Source organism: Struthio camelus, chromosome 1, assembly GCF_040807025.1.
Source record: "Struthio camelus isolate bStrCam1 chromosome 1, bStrCam1.hap1, whole genome shotgun sequence".
Classification (NCBI taxonomy): Eukaryota; Metazoa; Chordata; class Aves; order Struthioniformes; family Struthionidae; genus Struthio; species Struthio camelus.
Genome location: NC_090942.1, coordinates 103,407,160 through 103,427,791, shown reverse-complemented (window position 1 = coordinate 103,427,791; position 20,632 = coordinate 103,407,160). Strand labels below are relative to the sequence as shown.

General features: G+C 39.6%; 1 long non-coding RNA gene across 1 annotated transcript in view; it reads right to left on the bottom strand.

Moving 5' to 3' along the window:
- Nucleotides 1-14,880, bottom strand: part of LOC138065794 (uncharacterized) — a 77,195-nt gene extending 62,315 nt beyond the window's left edge. The window contains exons 1-2 of the long non-coding RNA XR_011138861.1: nt 14,838-14,880; nt 3,628-3,823 (exon numbers count right to left, since the gene is read on the bottom strand). This is a non-coding gene — a long non-coding RNA (uncharacterized lncRNA). The remainder of the gene's footprint in view (nt 1-3,627; nt 3,824-14,837) is intronic.
- Between the last annotated feature and the right edge of the window lie 5,752 nt (nt 14,881-20,632).

Genomic DNA, 20,632 nt, shown 5'->3' with positions numbered 1-20,632 from the left:
CTTGGTGACTAAAATACAGAAGTACAAAATAATTACAACTCTTTTGCCTCCTTGGCCTAAAAAAAGTCAATTCAGTGACAAGCAAGGCAAAAAGGAGGAATAATTATTATGGGGATTCAATATCACATATCTTCACTTGAAATAATAGTTCTAAATGGAGAGATCGGGTTCTGCTGTGGAAGCGTGAGCTTGTTTGGGGAAATATAAAATTTCTCATCACAAAGACTTTTACACTAATCTAATTTGAAAGCTGTCACCTTCCTGTGAAAATGACAAGTTAACAGGGAATAAGTTCTTTAAAAGGGCAAACCTTGATAGCAGGCAGAACAAGCAACTTAAGAGAAAGGGAAAGAAAAAAAAAAGCAGGAGGCACTCAATACCTGATAATGTGGGAGATGCATTCTGCTGAGCCCTTTACCTTACCTGTGAAGCAATACGATTAAAAAACAAAAGCAAAAACCACACTGCTGCAGACTGTGGCCTCCGCTTCAGATACTGCCAAGTACTTGCAAAACGGAGGAACTGGGATGGCACAAACTTCTGGTCCTTTTTGAGTGAGTTGCTGCTGGGCAAGTGGATGTGAGACCCCCCTGCGCAAAATCCACCACCAGAATCTACCCTAGATATTCCTGATACAGGCCAAGCATTGCTTAGGCTTAGCTGGGGAATTTACTTTAAACGTCTTCACTTCCAAAATATGATGGACCTCAGGCCTGACTGTACCTATGTGTTTACAGAGAATCTACTTATGCACATTAGAGTATAAACGGGCATTACAGAGCATTTGCCATGCGTGCCCACTGAAGTTACTACCTTCCTCCTACTTCCTAAGTTGCTCACCTCCGCTTGCATTCGGTAAATCCACTCCCTCCCTTGTACTGACACAGTATTTTTGGGCCTGCACTGTGAAATATGTAGATCCAAAAAAAAGGAGAGAGGATTTTTTTAAACCTGAATTCAGTTCACAGCTGTCCCATGGAAGGTTGTGCCAACACTCTAGCAAGAACTGCTGGAGCTGAACATGATGTATCGTGTTATTATTCTAAGCAAGGGTCATCCATATTTTCCTTTAGAATCTCCTGAATGCAATGTTTTTTTCTCTCCGGCTACTCCTCTCCACACACATGCAAGTGGAGACAACCAGCTAGCTGTTACAGTGCAAACATTACTGAGTCAGCTTCAACCTAGCCAGTTTGGAAAAACACCACATAAGTTACAAAGAATGTCTGGTTAGCTGAACAAATCCATCGCTTTCCAGCTTCACCAAAAATTTTTACTTCTGCAGCATCCCTGCCCAAAGCATGCCACTCACCAAAGCATGCCACTCACCACCGCTTACACCAAAACACTTATACCACATAATAGGAGCACAGACATACTTCGGAGAAGTGAACGACTTCCTGCCAACACAACATAACTTTCATCAAACACTACCAATAACATACCAACATCAGTTGTTACTGGAACTTATACAAATGATAGTAGCCAACATTTGTTGCCGCAGTATCACAGTGCTCATCCGTTCAGATAGAGCGTATAAATAATCTGATTACATAAAGTTCAAGATTTTATTTTGGAAAGCAGTCTAAGCGTAACAAGCAACATACCACATGATCTATGAGAGCATTTTGTCTTGTGGCAAAACACATCTTTGTAGATTACAGAGATATGATCAAGTAACTGAAACTATCCAGCTGAACACCGGCTGATCCAGAATTTAAATAAGGTAAAAACATCTCACCCATAGGGAAGACATAGCAGTGTTTAGAGGTGAATACTTAACATTGAAAAATCACATTACTTCACATTTAATTCAACTTTATATTAACATATTAACAGTTACACGCTAAAATCCTAGGGTGTATATAGCGGTATTAGCAGGAGTGTTCTACGAATGCTACAAGCACAGCCTTTTGTTATCAATATTTAGAGTTAAATTATACGATATAAGTACTTTGATACGATATAACCAGGTCTATACAAAGAGGATGCATTACTATTACATTATCTTTTTCTAATCCAATGTAATCATAACAGCTAAAAATATTAATGAAGCGTTATGTATATGTAAATCAGCTGAGCTCATTAGTTATCCAGTACTACCCTTTCCCCTCAGCCACAGATTTTGGTATAGCCATTTTAATTTACCTGTTATGTGACTCATTTACTCCAATTATAAAACAAAAGCGAATGACAAAAAAACAATTTCATTAATGTTTGGGAAGCACGGGGACCCTAGGTCAACAAACCCTACTGAAAATAAAACAGATATTGAACATTCACTTTCTGAGATGAACAGTGTGGGCACTGGAAAAGAAAAAGGACAATTAAGGCATAATAGCCACAGTAGACAAACTGCTCGTAAACACTAAAGACACTCACATTCCAAAAAAACCTTTACACTGATTAGCATCCACAGCAAGGAAAGTATTACTATGAAATCATGCAATACCCTCATTCTATACATGTATTATGAATGATAGGGCAATATTATTAATCTCTATCTTTTTCGTGGTAGCCCAAAGTTTTGTATGCAAGAGGCCCAGCTACAGTTTAACAGCAGCAAGCACATACTGCTTTTGCTTTAGCGCTCTTTTAAGGAAGCAACATGGACATATCGCAAAAGAACTTTCAAAAGTTATGTGGTGTCACATTTTGTGTATATGCACTGCATTTTATTTTCTCTTGCTGAAAATAGAAAAGCCAGATCTTCTTAAGGAGTAGGTTGAAAAGGGTTTCGTTTAAAACAGAACTCTGCTTTGATCACAGAGTTATTTGCCTAGAGGTTCCTCTTAAACTACCCAGTCCCAAAGTAGGCATCTGTACAGAGCACGAGACAGTCACAGCCCTGGGGGACTTAACGATAGGCAGCTGGAGTCTCCTGGTGCAGGGGCACCTGAGGCCTGTGAAGGCGGTCAGTCCCAGGGCAGCGCACATCGCTTGGCTCGGAGGAGGCCTCTATGAGCAACCATGCCAGAAATCACTGTTAGTCAGACTGCAGTGGTAAATCTCCAGCTGTAATGGTTAACATGAAATGGCTATATGGCTTTCAGCAAAGGTCAGATCACAGTTTCTAGTTTCAATAGAGGCAGAAAGCATAGGAGCAGATCAGGCTGTTTGCTTCCTGTAGGTTATTCAATAGATGCTAAAGGACTTGCTGCTCTTTTGTTTTGGTAATTAATCTGTTATACATTTTGTACATATATGATACTAATAGCCCAGAAAAGTAACGTCTACGTGTTTGTTATTTTCAAATATACTAACATATAACTTGCAATGCTGCATAAAGCAACTTAATTGATTTAGGCCAGTTATTTTTCAGTTCCATTACAGGTATGAAAATATAGATTGTAAGGAAAGCACACTTTGATGAATTTCCATCCTAACAGTTATAAATAAACTTGATAACTACTCGCAATCCATATTGGCAAATTAAATGGAGTTCTACATCAATGAAAATTAAGGCTTGTCTTACAAGAGCTTATTTGTACCTTCTGTCCCCCACACTGGGCTATCCCCGGGCCTCAGCTGGCATAAATCACTGCCACTCCTCTGCTGTCAGCTCAGCAGAAATGATTTCTACCAGCTGAAGATCTCTGGGCCCTCATGATATTTTAGGAGTCTTACCTCTTCAGAAATGGACAAGTGGTTCCTGGTGCTGACATTCCTCTTTGAAGGCTGTAGCCCCTAAACTGAATAGGGAAATCCAGGAGCATTCTCAAAAGAAAGCACATCCTCTCCTTCTCCGATGTTTGTTCCTCCCCTCTAGTAGTGGCCTTGGGAGCTGCTTACTTTCCACGAGGGAGATTCATTACAGTTGCACCTGCATGTGAAAATTGCTCTAAGTTTCAAGCCGGAGCCAAGGGGTCTCACACCTAGGCTCAGATCCCATATGACAACTGGTCACAGAAAGAACAGTACATACAATTACCTTTTAAGTGAGCTAGGTACAATGGCTTCAGGCTCAATTCCTTTTATAAATAATGTCTATGATTAAATTAGCTACCGCTCATGAACCAAAGGACTGTTATCAGGATGTAAATTAGTGTCTTCTAATTAATATTTGATTTGTTTATTTTTATTTCACAGCGTCTGTATGCTACAAATAACTGCTCAGCAAGACATCATCATATGGTTTCATATAAAATAGGGAAAGAGAAGAAAAAACAAAGCAAAAGATAGAAAACCAAAAACATTAGGCTTGTTTCCTATCTACTTCAAAGCTATTGTTTTTTCCATCTCATTAAGAATTTCTAGAAATCTCATGGAACTAATTCTACTTGTTCCAAATAGTTTTTTATTATTCTTCCAAGAAAAACAAATATTTGGTACATTATTATTGACTTTTTAATATGAGTTCATAGCAGATACTTCTTTCTTGTATTTTAAGCAAAATTAATCATTCTCTTGAAAAAAGAGAGCAACTAATACCATAGTTTAAGGTATTTACTGTATTTCCAGGCCCTACAGTCTTTTAATCAAAATACATTTAATAAGCACATAATTTTTTAATGTATAGTCATATTTTAAAGGCATATTAACACGAACCCAACAATCTCAACAATGGCAGAACAGTCTTCCCTACTTTTCAGGTAGGAAAGCCAAAGCACAAGAAATTTCACCTGATTGGCCAGAAGTTCATAGTTAAGGTCAATGGGGTGGCTGAGGACTGTATCTCTAATCCAAAATCCTCAAGCCTCGCCTGCTTAGAGGACATTCAGAAAACATCTCAGCTTTGCTAATTAGACCCAGCATTCAGTGCTGCCTAATTCAATGTCAGGTAAAGGATCTTCTACAGTCAGTAGATACCTTCTATGCAGATCTCACCAGAGGCATTCTGTCCATGAAGGAGAGCTTTTTTATTTCTGGATGATTAAAAAAAATCCATCTATCTGTGTTATGGTACTGCCCTTCAAATGTTGTCTGTAGGGATATAGACCTATAAGCTGTCTCCTGAGTCATTGCAACTAGATCCTGATTATGCGGAACCAGGACATAGAATCCCTTTCATAAACTAGCACAGTTTTAGAAACAATCAAGGTTTTGGCTCTCACTAATACTATGCAGATTTTTAATTTACCATTTGATCTGGTATGAACAAAATCAAGATGGGTGCTTTAAGCTGCATCTCCTTCTCCTAACATTTTGACTGTTACTTATCTTCTTACCCTCTGTTAGTGACCTAAAACATATAATCACTTCTCAATTGTACATATTCATGCTGTTATATTCACCAATTTACTGCATTTCTAAAATCCTTCTAAACTCAGTAACACGTATTAATGAATTCCATTAACTAAGCCAAACAGATTTCTCCTTATTTATTATGATGGAAAATGAATCAAAAAAATACAGACCTACATTTGATGACAGGTCTCCTTGTCAAATACTCATTTATTGACAACAGTCGATTATAACTTTCAGAGGAACTTGTTTACCTTTTTTCAATCTCCCTAAAATCAACCTGCAGATCAGTGGCTTTCCAACAAAGATTACTCCAAATGGATTAACTATAGATTTGAATTGTCTTCACAGTGGGAACCAGGCAGATAGATTAGTTTTATAAACCCTGTAATCCTTTGCCCTAAAGTCACTGCAGGGCTAAAATGCTTATTTTAGCTGGCAGCTGATCTCTTCTCTGCCTCTTTTTGCAATAAGGAGTTGTTGAACAGCTTCGTAAAAACAGCAATGTCAGATTCTATGCCTGAGTAAGTGTATGGTTTGAATAATCTTCTTGTTTTCTTAGCATATGTGGAAGCACTCCAGGAAATCTTCAGCCAACTTTATAAACATATAAATGAGGTGACCGCAAACTATGCCTGCAATACAAAATTTTCAAAAATACCTGTAGTTTTCATAAGATGGACAACCCAAAAATAGCTTCTTAGCCTGGACATAAGAACCCCAAGTTATCTAAGATGAGCACCCACTTTGGGAAGAATAGCTGCAAACAAACACCCTCTGTTAGTTTGTTTTCATTCTTCTCTATTGGAGAATAAGAAAAAAAATACTGATCAGAGATCACATTCTTTCCGTGTAAAAGACTAAAAAGGCAAAACAGAGTGCTACAGGGGTTACTGGCTTAGAAGTCAGAAATGAGAAAGAGAAAGCTCCTAACATTTGAGTGTTTTTGGAAATGGCACACTCATTCCTTGCAATTAAAGGTAGATATCAAGAATTGTAAAACAAACTCCTAAATATCACTCAGAAGAACAGTGTCTCTGATTATTCAGGTCAGAAGCTACACGACCACTTTCCACATCACTGTTTGGCACTTTCCTTTCTGCTTCCAGATGATCCAATATGTGAACTGGGGAATGAAGTGCTAGGCAATGGTTACAGGATGAGACCTCACACCATGCAGGCACTCGTGCGCAGATGCATTGCATTCCACAGCAGCAGAGCAGAGAATGCAGTACATACACCAAGAGCACACGTTTATGTAAAACAGAAGAGCGAAGCAAGTGGTTCACACTATTTTAAGCGTTCAGTTCATTGCACCCTTTTTATATGTAAATCCTGAAAGAGTGAGTGACTAGGAAATATTCCAGTGTGTTGGGAGTTTTTAAAGTGGGTAAATTCCTTCATTCTTCTCCAAAAATTGCCCTGCAGGAATACTTCAAATTTACACAGCACTGTTTGATGTAAGGGCTTCTCTTCTCTGGTATCAGCCTGTCCAAATCTGTACTTCCTTCTGGTTGGTGGGTTACTCTGAAGGGTGAAGATCCACATACGAAGCCTACTCTTCAGCTACCTCAGTTCCTCATTTGCTTTTGGAAAAAGCAAGGAATTTGCCTTGCAAAAAAATTCTTCCACCTTTTCTAGCTTTAGAACCACTGCAGGGATCTTTCATTGCTATGATCTTGACAAATTTCTCCTCAGTTCATAACTAAAGAGTTCCAACAACTATTCCCACTCTGGGGAAGGACTGCTCTATTTCCTTGCAGACCCTCCAGTACACCTACTTGTAACTGGAGTTGCAAGTGTACTTTCTATGTCCTTGTAGAAATGATGATTCCCCAAACTCCTGAGATCAGTTTGGCCTAGATCACAGCTGACCTGATAGCTCCTCTTTAAAGAAAGACCTTTGCTAAGCAATTCAGCAGCTTAACACCTGAGGCACCATGTCCCTTAGGTAGGCAATACTATTTCAAGTACAGATGATTTATACAAGTAACATATACAGAGACTGTTTTGGTTAGTTGCACAGCTCAACTGGTGAAAAATTAAATTAAACTGAAAATTTAAACAAACAATACACATTCTTGACAGACACACTTGAATAAAACAAATGTCTTTTGAAGTTAAAATTTGTTTCTGTTCTATATCAGAACAAATCCCAAAATTCTAAATATTTTCTTGATGTGGAATTCTGTCAAAACTACTTTTTTCAGATTAAAAATTTTATGATTTTAATCAGTTCCCTTCTCTACCTACTCATTGTGCTAAGTCTCTCTTGTAAAAATAAGCTAGAATCCTTCACTTCAAAAAATACAAAGCTGACAAAATCTTAGACCAAACAACGTGGGAAAGAATTTGAACATGTTTAAGTAGAATACTGTGAGTAGATTTTATCTATCTGGTAGCGTTCTGAGCAGCTTTCAAATCTACCTAAAATTATTTCAGCTCTCCACCCCAAATACTTAGGTTATCTTATATCAGATTTAAAAACATTTAAATGTATCACACATGTAATGTTAAATGAATCCATTTGCAAAGTTATTTTGATCACGAAAAAAGAGAAGGCTTTTTTGTTTTAACATGCAGCTACACCATCATTTGGTAAACAACGTTAAAGCAATACTCCATCAACTGACTAAACATGCAGTCAGAATTATGGGATCTCCTCAGGAAAAGAGTACATGCATACACGAAGCAGATGCTTCAGGAGCACCTAGCAGAAACTAGGTATAACACAGTCAACTGAAAGATGACATTTCTCCTCATTTCTAAACTCCATTTCCTCTTTTATTTTAATCCTTATTATTTGCATATTCAATATTAAAGTTACTTTCACTGGGAAAAGACAAAATTGGCCCCAGCATGAAGAACTCATTTTTAATGGAGTCTCTCGAGAATCCTTCAGTGACAATTTTCACCAAGGGTGGTTTCACTGCCTGCACCTGCTGTACCTGTGAGGCTTCCCTTAACCTCCCCTGCAGAGAGCTGAATACTGAGACCTCATCCCATTATGCCCTCCACTTCCCAAGGCCAGGACCTGGTTTGATACAGGAGGCTGTTAGAGGTGCCAGCATCTAATGCTCAGTGTGTTTCTTGCATCCTCCTGTAGTTGTAGTCTTTTTGGAAAAAAAAAAAGGTCACATTTTCTCCTTACTGTTTTATACGGTTATATACATGTCCCTGCACAAATGAAACTGATGCTTCAAGCAAAGCTGAATGGGCCTGTCCTATTCAATGTTAATACAGAAAGGGTGTTTTGCTGCCTGTGCCTGAAGTTAGCAGGAGATAAAAAGATTTATTCGTTAGGCATTAAAATAGTAAAAGAACTTTTTTATCATGTTCTTGTTTAGCCTTAAAGCTGGTTTCATAACATCACTAAAGAACAGGAAAAGAAAAATGGAAGCTGGATTACAGTCGACTCACGGGACTGTGGCAGTGCTGTGTTGGAGGGGAGTAGATTTCCATTTTGCCTTTTGTCCCTGTGAATCAAAGGACCTCTGATTGCTGCTGTCACATAATCAGAAAGGAATTAAGTGGCCAGTAAGAATATGCTTTCTATCAAAGAGCTGGCAAGTTGCAAGATGTAAAAGCCCAAAGGTCAGTGTAAATCTCCCTATCAGAGACAGTAGAATGGAAAGGGGGGAAACAGGGGTGTAGGGAATCTATTACAGTTAGTCCAATCCCTCACATCTAGACTTCTGCAAAAATATACATTCACGATTCTCTCTCACTTTTCAATCATGCTATGTTCTCCATTTACATTTTTTTAAAGTCTTCACTACTTTGATTTTTTTTCTTTCCTAATTCAGTGGTTTGTGTTATCTTTTAAGAATAAGCAGTCCAGCCTGAAGACGAACTGAATCCAGGGGACTAGCTAGCTCAGCAGCTATCATCTCTCACAAAGACACGATTCACAGAAACCTCCAAACGTAGGATTTCTGTCATTGCCAGAGCTAACCAGCAATTCACTCTGCTTGAGATCAAAGATTTGCTAGGTGGGATGGGGAAAGGATGGCTGAGGGTATGACCAAGGGAGGGCTAGATCTAAGAGATCGTTAGTCCTGCGTTGCTCTTTTTAGCAGCTATGGAGACAGATGGAGTGCACTCTGCGCAGCTCAGCTGTAACAGCCAAAGGAACTGTATATTGTAGACTATCTCCCTCATTTTTCCACGTGCAAGCTTACAGGAAATTTCATTTTGGTTCACCTGGAATTTTCCTTTGTTTGAGCAAGAAGTTCTAAATGCAGTCTTGAAATCCCAAATATTTCAAATTCTTGCAATTCAGGGGAAGAACCACGTATGTGAAGCTCAGGTCCTGGGGAATGTCATGTCCTGGAGTTTTCTCCCTCAGAAGTAATAGCCAATACCAGATAAAAACCAAACATGCCCCCACAAGTCCCTTCTATTTTACTTAGCTACAGATTGTGTTAAATGTTTTTGAAGAAACAGCAAAACAATTCCTCTTACTGCAGAGCATAAAAGATCTCCCTTATGACTATATGCTCAAAGATTTGGATGCTGGTTTGTGTCCTGGGTAACTGGGGGCTGTTTGGCCCAATGTACATTCGTTTTCCAAGGAAGGATTAACTTTTCTATTCTTAATAAAGCTGAAGTCCACAGATCCCTTATGCTAAAATTTGCATAGCAGTGTGCTGCATCAATGGCAAAAGGACTGTGCTTTGAATATGGACATCTAAAACTACATACTGACTATCCAGATTGCCTAAGGGAAGAATATGTGAAGAAATCCTCTGCCAAAAAAAAAAAAAAAAAAGTTAAAGAACTTGCATTGGCTAAAACAGGATGACCAATCTGCTGAATTTGGCAAATGTATGTATCAACACCCCGTTCAACAGGAGGCAGTAACTCAGTACTGGGACGACTGTTGCCCTTCATTTGGAGTTTGGACAGCGAAGACAGAAGGGGCACCGCAAACATTTCCAGTTCCTTCCACAAAGCCTGCCAAAGTATCTTTAGATTCGGCATGTTGGTATCTATTTTGCACATGTTGTTAACAGATACAGGCAGCCAAGCTAGATCATATCCATGCATATGGAGCTTTGTTAAATGCAGATGGTGTAGTTTAAGTTGTTCACAATTAGGAGCCATGTCACTGTAACTTGCATGCCTTTCATAATGGGATGTAAAGCGCTCCATCTGCTTTGAAGCACACTAATGTAAATAACTCACTGGAGTATCCATTTTGTTTGCTCTACATTTTGTAACGGTAAGAAATTAGCATGGCTACTTTGAAATAATCTCTTCATACGTTCACAACGTGACACTTCCCTAATGAGCTGGCCATCACTAGTGAGGCACAGCTTTGCACTTGTTTCTTGTCCAGTCCTGCCTCTAGCCTCTGCTCCACTTCAGTTGCTCAGTGAGGAAAGAGCTCATCCTCAGGAGGGCAATCCCATTTATAACAGGGAACACACAGTAATGATAGCCCACTAGGAGCGGAGCTGAAGCAACGTCGCCTATAGACTTTTTTCATGACTGTAGCAATAAATAAAAGAACACGCTTCCCACTGTAAATTAGAGAAGCTTCTGACATCCTCTTTCCAGACAACAGCATTCCTTCCGTGAGGGTGACTGCTTGGCTGGATTGTGTTCCTACAATGTACTTGTGCTCACGTTATTCCATTAACTTCTGTGAAAGTAATCATTATATTCATGTTGCAGAACCAGCCACTTGTGAAATTACTAAAATTTTCAGATTTTCTTTTACACTGTTTAGCTGTTTCCCTTGGTTCTCTGTGAATTCCTAAAAGTTTCAAAATTTGGTCAAGCAATTGGCATTATTGTCATGGCCACAATGTGAAAATTGAGAGTCTGAGCATTTTACCATGTCAGTCTTGTGAACACTGTAATCTTGTGGCAGGGGGTGGGGAAGCGGGGAAAGGGAGAGGGAAAAGGAGGGGGAAAGCACCTTAGTAATCAAGCTGATTTTTGTCTTCAAATTTCCAGAATCAGCTGAAGCTTCGTCAGTGATGGCTGCTATCTCCTCTCTACTCTTCACAATTAACTAGCTGAAACTCTTCAAAGAACTAGGCAACTCTGTATAGCTCTCTCTCCTACCGTCCCTCCTTTTTTTTTAAATAAAGGTCGCATTTCCAGTAGTCAAAGCTCCTGGGAAAGCCACTTTATTCCAATTTTCAGTTTTCATTCCTCATTTTTTTCTGTGGGTAAAAGCTTCCTTGTGGATCAGTCTATGCATTCAACACAAGCCTGAAATGAACTTCTACCTCAGCCAGATGATCGCTTTGCTAACCTTCACAAACACTTTTGCCTTCAGAGCCAAGGCATTGTTTTAAACACTGAGTATCAGAAGTGCCATCTATTTTTACTTACACAAGGCAAAGCTATTTACCTGTTTTCCTCATCTCCTGCTTGTCGTTAGCTGAATGATCCAAAGTCCCAGGTATCTCACCAGAGATCCTAATCAGACCATAACCAGCTGTGAAAATCTGATATGGGACTAGTGCCACAGAGCATCAACTGTAATTAAGGTGGACTCTGCAGATGTTCAAGCTTCCTTTGTTGCAAACCTGGAGAATCTTGATTTTGGACATCTGTAACCATATAAACTCTTTTCCAATTACCACACCACCACAGAGGCATTTAGGTGTGATGCTATAATAATCCTACAGTTCTGTTTGCCTGTTGGTTCTTCACATCATATTCCTCACATGCACATTCAAAACCTATCATTTTTTTCCTCAACTTCGCAATCTGTGTACAATAATGGATTTCTGTATCCAACAGAAAAGGGGAGGGCACAAAATCCTGAAGGGGACTTCTGAAGAAAGCAGTGCAAGCTAAGTACCTGTCCAGTGGAAACTCTGAAGGGAAAAAGTCTCCAAATTCTAGAGGTTGTGATATTCATCCCACACTTTACAGATGTGCAAACGTACAACACATCTCCATACAGAGGAGACAGCTACTGAAGAGACAGCTATTTCTGTGTGATTTTAGGTATAAACACAAGACAAAAATATTTTTGCATATCTTTTTCAAGATCAGGGATCTGAACACTTAATATAATATCAACCTATTATCCTTGATTTTATTAGCCATTTCATAAATGTTTGGTTTTATCATATGACAAAAAAACACATACGCCATTAGAAGTGAAGATTTAGCTTTAGGGGTCAGGTTCTCACCTTATATGAGAATTTAATCTGTATTCTTCCTCTAGATTTGCCCCTTCTCAATGAATAATTAAAATATTCATTATGTAAATAGATATTCAGAGAGTTAAGGTCTGTTTCTTACACTGGTATTTTTTTCTCTTTTTCCTTATAGATAAATATTGCTCTTTCAGTAAAAAAATCACATTCCCTATACTCACTTAACCTCAGAAGAATATGAAAATTATTCATTTGTCAAAGTAACTTAAAACTTAAATGAATGTCTTTCAAAAATGGGTAAAGTTATTTGAAGTTGATACCAGAGAAAGGAGACGGACATGCTCTGTTAGAAAGCACATGTATGTGTAATATTAGGTCATCTCAAGCAGTGGCCCATTTATATTTATGACTACTTTCATTAGTTTTGATTGATGCAGTGTTCCCATGTACTCCTGGACTGCAACTGTTATGAAGTTAATTACATTAATCTGCTATATGAACATTTAATAGCCAGTCATGTTAATAAATGGTTGAATTGTTCTAACACTGAGGTAATTACATGTTGATCTACGTGTGAGAAACTGAATAGGCAGTAGGGACAAACCATTCAAGGAACTAAGGAGTTATAAAAAAAACAACCCAAACCTAAAAAAAAAAAAGGCTACAAAGCGATGAAAGAATTTGCCTACTTATGTAGAAAGTCTGTCAAATACCTTCTTTTACGTGCAGCAGATACTCTGTCATTAAAAGCTCCTGCTGAACGGAGAGAATGGGTTAGATTCATTAGGATGATGATTACATACTTTTTCCGCACTGAAAACGAATAAGCAAATAGCAGGAGTGAACAAATGGCAGTCAGGACATCATTTGTTTTTGGGGCTTTCTTTTTTAACAAATAACTCTAGTGAAGATTAGCAAGTTCCTGTCCTTTATTGACTACATTTCATTAAGGACAGGAGCGCTCCCAGGCCCAAACTATTTATATTCCAGTTGTAAAAGCTTAAAATGAGCAACAGGGAACTGAAAGAATCCAAAAAATCTTCCAGGCTAATGCCAATTCTTTGATGGCAGACGTGGTTTTCATACCCTAGACCAGCACTGTTGAATACAAATTTAGGTATAGAACAACAGCTGGAGAGCTGTACAATTCAGATCCTGATCTGGATTTCATATATCCCCAATGTCTGAGAATGTATGACAGTTCTGACCGAATCCCCCGCTAATTGAGTAAAATTCTGGGATGCTCTTAACAGTTTTTTAATCCATTTCTAATGTGTTTGCTTGAAGTATCACCTCAGGAGTTAGCCACGTATCTCATGGCAGAAAGAGTGCAATTTCACTGAACTGTACCACTCATTTGACAGACCAAAACAGACCTCTATGCTCACTATCCTTCTGTTTTGGTATATGACTTTCTTACCAATTTGCTTTGTACAGAGTCTACCAACCGAAGACATTGATGGGACCTTTATATTTTGTCAGAGTACCTGTACTAGTCTTTTTCAGATCAAAGAAACACCATTATAAGCTTAATTTGTAACGGTAAAGGATAGACTTTTTTTAAAAAAAAAAGAAAATTCTGATTCTAGTATCAAAGTAGTGGCCTTAAAAAGTCCCTGAAGTTTATTGTTTAATCAATCACCGCAGTAATTCTGCCCTCGGGATTCAGGCTTGGGCTTCATTATTTTTTTCCCGTAGTTTGAGCGGTCTATTGTTCATTGTTTCGTAAAAACGAAACAACTTTCCTCCCCTCCCCAACATACAACTATTTACCTTGTGCTTTAGCTAACATTCAGCCAAGGGGAAATGCCTTCAGTCATTGGGCGCTAGGTCTTTAAGATCCCTGCGCACCACCACGGCTCCAACATTAAATCTCGTTGTTATTCATGACATGAATGCTACGCGACACGTTAAGTCTAAAGAAAAGTTGAAGCAATTAGCTGTAGCTACCAGCGACTGTAGCCAGCTATAAATATTTGGCTGCAGTGTTTTTAGCTTAGCACACCTGTTGCTTAAGTGGAGCCCCTGCGGGAGGTTGCCAAATTCACGGTAGGTTTTGCACCCCTTAGGAGAGGCACCTCTCAATTTAGCCATTGAATCATCTCCCCTCTCGGCAGGGGGCCTTCGTCTGGGGAAGATTTTCACTAGTTGCGGACGTGGTGACGAGCGCTGTGGTACTCAGCTGCTCGCTCTTTCATTTCTAAATTTCTCAGCGCAGTTGTGCCGTTATGACCGCTGTAACAAAAGCTGAAGACCAGAAATAAGAAAAAAAAAAAACACCAAAACCAAAAAACTCTGAGATTTTACCAGGTTTAGCCTTGCTGAGGAAAACAAAACCCTTCCTGAACTCAAAACAAGCTGGTGAGGGAGTTACTCGGCCTGCTGAGAGCAGATCATCTGCGGTGCGATTCCAGTAGGGAAAGCAATCGCTGAGCCAGAGACTGGGCTGTGCCATCCCCGGATACGCGTTTGCAAAAGCAGTGACGAAACTCCCACTGCTCCTTTTAGAGCTGAAGCTGTACTTACTGCCGTTATGCTCCTTTTCTTGCCTCCATATAGCTACAGTTTCCCTCTGAGGGAGAGAGGTATTTTGGTAGAAGCGGTGCTTTCTGCCAGGGGGTGGCGCCAGCTGCAGGTGGGGCAGGGTGGTGTCTGGCAGCCGGGCCCATCCCCGTCCCCCTCACCTCATCCCCGGGGCGCAGGGTGCGAGGGGTGTCAGGCACCGCCGCAGGGACGAGGGGGTCCCATGGCTGGGCAGGGGCAGGGGCAGGGCCATGGCGTGGCTGGAGCCGGCACTGCTGCGGCATGGCAAGGCAGCGACTGACAGCCCTGGGCAGGGCCAAAATGGCGGCTAGGGGCTGGCACAAAATGGCAGCTGGGGCGGTAGGGGAAGCCCGGGCCAGGAAGGGGCAGGAGCAGCGAGGGCTGAGGTGGCTCCCAGGCCTGGACAGTTTTGCTCGGTATAGTTATTTAAGGAGGAAAATAATTCAGTTGGTAGGAGGCATTTCTAAATCATCAGCTGTTCTGATAATACACCCCTTACTGGTGTATATATATATATATGTATATTTAAATAAAGCAAAAACACCACTGGCACTGCACTGCTAAGCAGCCTTGTCACCAGCCAGCAAGTCTTCCAGCTTCTCTCAGGGTAAAGGGCAGGAGAGGTAAAGACAGACTGAAACCTCTCAGCTCTTGCACAGGGTGTGTGGCACCTCAGCTTTAAGAGGGCAAAGCGCTCGTCACACAGCATGAGTCTTGCTGCAGTTAACGTGTGAAACATACCCTCACCGCATCATCAGAGAGGTACAACTGTATCAACGCTTCCTTTTTTTTTCTTTTTAAGTTTATCAAACCATTTCTACCTCACGTTAAAATTATTGCCTGTCTATGCTTTGAGAGACGTGCCTTTAAAATAATATAGTCGGGACACCTAATACCTACTCTGAGCCTCAGGGAAATCTTTCACAACTTAGTTTTGTGTGGAGTAGTGCCGCTCCAGGAATTCGCTCATGGATGATTCATTTCTTGAGAAGCTGATCTGTCACTGCGAGACAGAAGGTTAATAGCACCAGAGTAATCATTAGAGTCCGCGGGTTTCTGAAATGATAAGCATGTGCTGAAACAGGCCACTTTTTCAGATTTGACCATTGACAAGACTGGCCCCAGGAAGATGGATCTTCTGGCATCCTTAAAATAGTCTAGTCACAATAGACTGTATTGACCCCCCCCCCCCACCTTGGTGCCTCTTCTTTCCCAGTTTGCCTGCTTATATGATACAGACTTACTACAGATTTATTGTTCTATGTCTTACCAACCAGATAGCTCCACAGAGGGAAGCATTTCTTTCTCAACCCGAACTATCTCTTTATAAACTGAATTAACGGGAGAGATATTAGATAGTAGGCTGCCATCTAATGCCCTAATATGTTTCCTGGTCTTTTCTTCTAGTTAGGTCTTTTCTCTGTTTACAAATTGCTCAATCCATTTAGACATGCAGCCCATTTACTACGATGTGAAATAAAAGCTACTGTCGTTGCCTGAAAACTCGTTTTGAAGAAAGCAAATCCTACTTCTCTTTCTAAAGGAGAAACTGAGATGGAGGCAAATAAACTTCAGTGACAGCACCACTGAACGAAATCACTGAATACAGCAATCCAGTATCATCAGTGATTAAGAAATCACTTATTCTGGCCAAATCAGAATATCTACCCTCCAAAGAATCCTAATTCACAGGGCAAGAAGATACTGCATTATCACTCCCACAATACGATATTAATACTCTCCATAACACAATAATCCAAACTGCCTTCATGCAACTCTTTCACAAGGTAATGAAGCTGAACTGTGCAAGACAATGGGTACGCCGCTGACAGAACCCTGTCCATAAAGCGGTCGGCATCAATGCTAGTGGCACCCCTAACCTTGCAGATTTAGGAGATTTAGGAGGAGAACACGATATACCTAGATAGTGGCAGTTAAAGTGTTATTTGAACTCAACCATCAGTATTAGATCTATCATTGTACAATATCAATTGTGTTCTAACTCTTACTTAAGCCCATTGAGTTTGTGAGGGTAGCATGACTACAAGAATGGAGCCTATATATGCATTCTTCTTGCAAAGATTAGTAAAAGACTACCAATCTTCCCATAAAATCTAATTCATTACATCTTTCTCAAGAAAATGTTTCATCTCCCAGAGGGTCAAGAAACTACAGTCTACATTTCTCATCTTATAATTAAGTGACCCCGTTATGACTTACAGTATCAGTTGCTGGAAATTCAGAAAATATTCTTTCATCTTTCAACACTTTTAACGTAGAAAAGTTTATGTTGTCTGTCATGGTCCATATACCTCATAAGTAAACTTTTCAATTGACAAGTCCACACTTCCATTTCCCTTTAGGATGAAAATTTGACCTCTTTGAAAAACATCTCTGGGTTACTTTTCTTTAGATACCAATCTGTGAAATCTGCCAGTTGCAAGGGTAGTATTTGACTACGAAAGACCAAGTTTGCATTAACCAAAACAACTTGTTCAAAGACAGTATTGTTTCTTTCCTAAAAGAGTCCCAGAAGTCAGGAAAAAAAAAAAAAAGGGGACGTAAAACATAGAGACCTAATACAATTACATGTTTTCAGCCATTCCCTTAATCCTATGCAGTCAAATTCTAGTTTCCCTTGATTCCAAGTTACAGTTACCTCGATACAGACTCTGCCACTCACTTCTCTGTTTTGGCCATTATGTACACACCACATAACGCTCTGCTTTCAGCATTACGATGATTGAATATCTTACTTCTTCAAACTTATTAGCTTCATTAGCCTGGATTAATTCATATAAAGTACATTCCCTGTTTTATTTGCTTTCACGTTTCCTCAAGGACTGGCACATTCTCCATAATGTCAAATATCTCTAACATGATATTGTACATTCTTTCTAGCATCTTCCAATACTCATCGTGATAAAAGCAGAAACTCTTGATATTGGGTTTCAGGGAGCAGCAAGGGCCAGCTGCTCCTGAAGGGCATGCAAACTGGGAGCCAAGGATGACCCCCACTGGCAGGGTGACATCCCACCCGGTCTGAACACAGCACGCAGAGGTGTTGGTAACAGGGAGAAGCGGCAGCCCCAGACACAGCAGTGAACCAGGCTCCACACAGGAACAAAAAGAGATGAGCCAGACAGAGAACGGGAGAAGGCTACCACGTAGGTAGGAAGGGCCCATGCAGGAGACAGGCTTTGGATAGCACAGGTGCAAGGTCCATCCGGGAGGCAGGGCCAGAGGCACACAGAGGACATGGCTCAAGCAAGGACTGAAGGCCAGACCTGAAATGCAGCTCCTGGGCCCCTGGGCAGTGGTGTGGGTCCCAGGTGGTGCTGCTCAGGGCCATTAAACAGCCCATCAGTGCCTTCAGGGCTCAACGCTGTGCTTAGAAGGTCATGCACTAGTTCATTATGGATTCTCCGATGGACATTAGGAGATTCCCACAAACTCAGTACATGCTTTAAGTTTTATTTCAGTTTTAGCTGTGATTGTTTTTATTCCCTCAGATTCTGCTAGCCTTCCTGTTTTTGCTTCCATAATAGAATTATCTTTCCTATTGAAAACCAAGGTAAAGTGTTCATATAATTTTTAGGATGTCCTTAGATTATCTTTCATCTCTTTATTATTTTCACTGCATGGTTACTCCACTATTTTTCTTATTCTTGCTCTTCTTTTTTTTTTAAAAAAAATTTATTTATAAGGCCAGCCAATCCTTTTCCCTCGCTAATAGCCTTTATAAGGTCTAGCTCAGCTTGATTTATGGGAATTCTCATTCTATCCATGAACCCTTGGCCTCTACAACATATCTTTCTTTGCTATTCTGTCTGTTATTTGTCAGCTTTGTACTTATCTACTAATATCCCTCCAGAGATGGTTATTCATCCAGCTAGGTGCTAAGATTCCTAACCGTTTTTTTCTCTTCTTCTGGGAAAAAGTTCTATTTAGTTTTATTGTCTAAATTAAAAAGCCCCCAAAACAGCCTACAACTCCAACCTCCTCCACAAGCCTTTACACTATTCAGTCTAGCTAATTTTACCATGAGTAAAATTATCTTTTTCCTTTTGAAATAGGAGCCTATATCACAGACCTTCCTTTGCTTATCCTTCCATTAAATTGAATTACTTGATCAAAGGTTACTTTGCAATAATGAACTCTCCTATGATACACTTATTGTTTCTGAGGCCAAGTACAAAGTAGCATTACCTCAAATTGATTCAGCAGTCATTTGGTGAAGTAATTCTTCAGCTACCATATCCAGGAATAACTAGATCACCTCATTTTAAGAATATTTATTCTACACTTCTGAGATGCAAACTTGTACCTTCTGAGGTTTCAATCCCCAATATTACTTTTTTATTGCTAATGAGATTATGGAGATGTGGCTTTTGAATTATGCCAAAATCAAACATGCTTTCTAAAAGGACTTCAGTTTCATCACAATGGAATATTTTTGTTAGCCTCAGGAAAGCAACTTCAACCCAAACATTCTCATTTATCTCTCACTGCTCCTTTCTTTCAGGGTTTGCCTATGGTTAGTGCAGAATGTTGCCTCCCCACCCAGCTCTTGTGATGCCAAAGCCACTTTTATTTATATAAGCTTAGCAGTACAGATGTCTATCAGTCATGATTGTAATTCTGTTGCATTTCTTTTGTCCTAGTAGACCGTCTGCTGCACTACTAATTAATGTTCCTTCATTTTGTTGCCCGGGCGCCTTCCATTAGAGTGTAAACATTTCTCTGGTGTTGCTTTCTTGTTTGTATTTAAGCTCAGTGCTCCAAATGCCAGTTGTCTTTTCTGTACACAGTGTCTCTGTTTTATAGATGCATATATAACTTTGATATGGAAACTTAAACATTGCCCTAGAAGAAAATATTTCATTTGAATATACTAGGTTAAACAATAAAAGTATGATTTAGTCACACTCTGGATAGGAAGAGTAATAAACTACTGTATGAGACAAACAGACACTAAACTAGCTCTTTTGCCAGTCTGTTTTACTGTGGTTTCAGTAAAACTATTTTCTAAAAGTATGCATCCAAAAAATAATGTTTCCCTCATCTAAAAGCTAAATAACTTGTTTTACCCTTGCAACCTCAAAACGTACAGTAAAGAAAAATCCCATGTTTGAATATTGTCGCTGGCTGGAACTCTCAGAAATGGATTCTGGTGCTAAAACTTGCAGTTCCACAGTACTTTGCATTTATTCCAAATAAACTGGGATAAGCACTGTAAAAAGCAGCAGAAACAGTTTTGTCTTGGCTACTGCTTATCAGGCATCTTTAATCTCCCCTTCGTTCTCTTTTGCTCTCTGGGCCTTCCTGACCCATATTGTTACTTTACATAAAAGCTCTCTGCTCTTTAAGTTCTTCTACATTTCTCATGACCTTTTGTCCACCAGTGCCTGTTGGAGCTGGAAGTTGGGTATATGAAGTCTGATTCAAAACCTATTTATCCCTTCCAGAAGAGAGCGATTTCTATAAGTAGCTGGAAAGCTATTTTGGCAGCACAGGGGCAAAACCAAGGCAGCATAGTAAAAACTCCTCAAACAAGTTAAAAAAAACACAGTCCAAATCATATATTCAAAGGAAAAATTGAATATAAAAAAAAAACCAATTTTTGAGTACCAAAAGGCTGAATGCATATGCCTGAAAGGTTCATCAACCCATTAATTATTAAAACATTGAAACTGAAGGATTTGATTTTTTTTCTTTATGATAGGGCTTTTTGACTTTATATCACCTTCTAGAGATGACAAAAATGGGAAGAACTA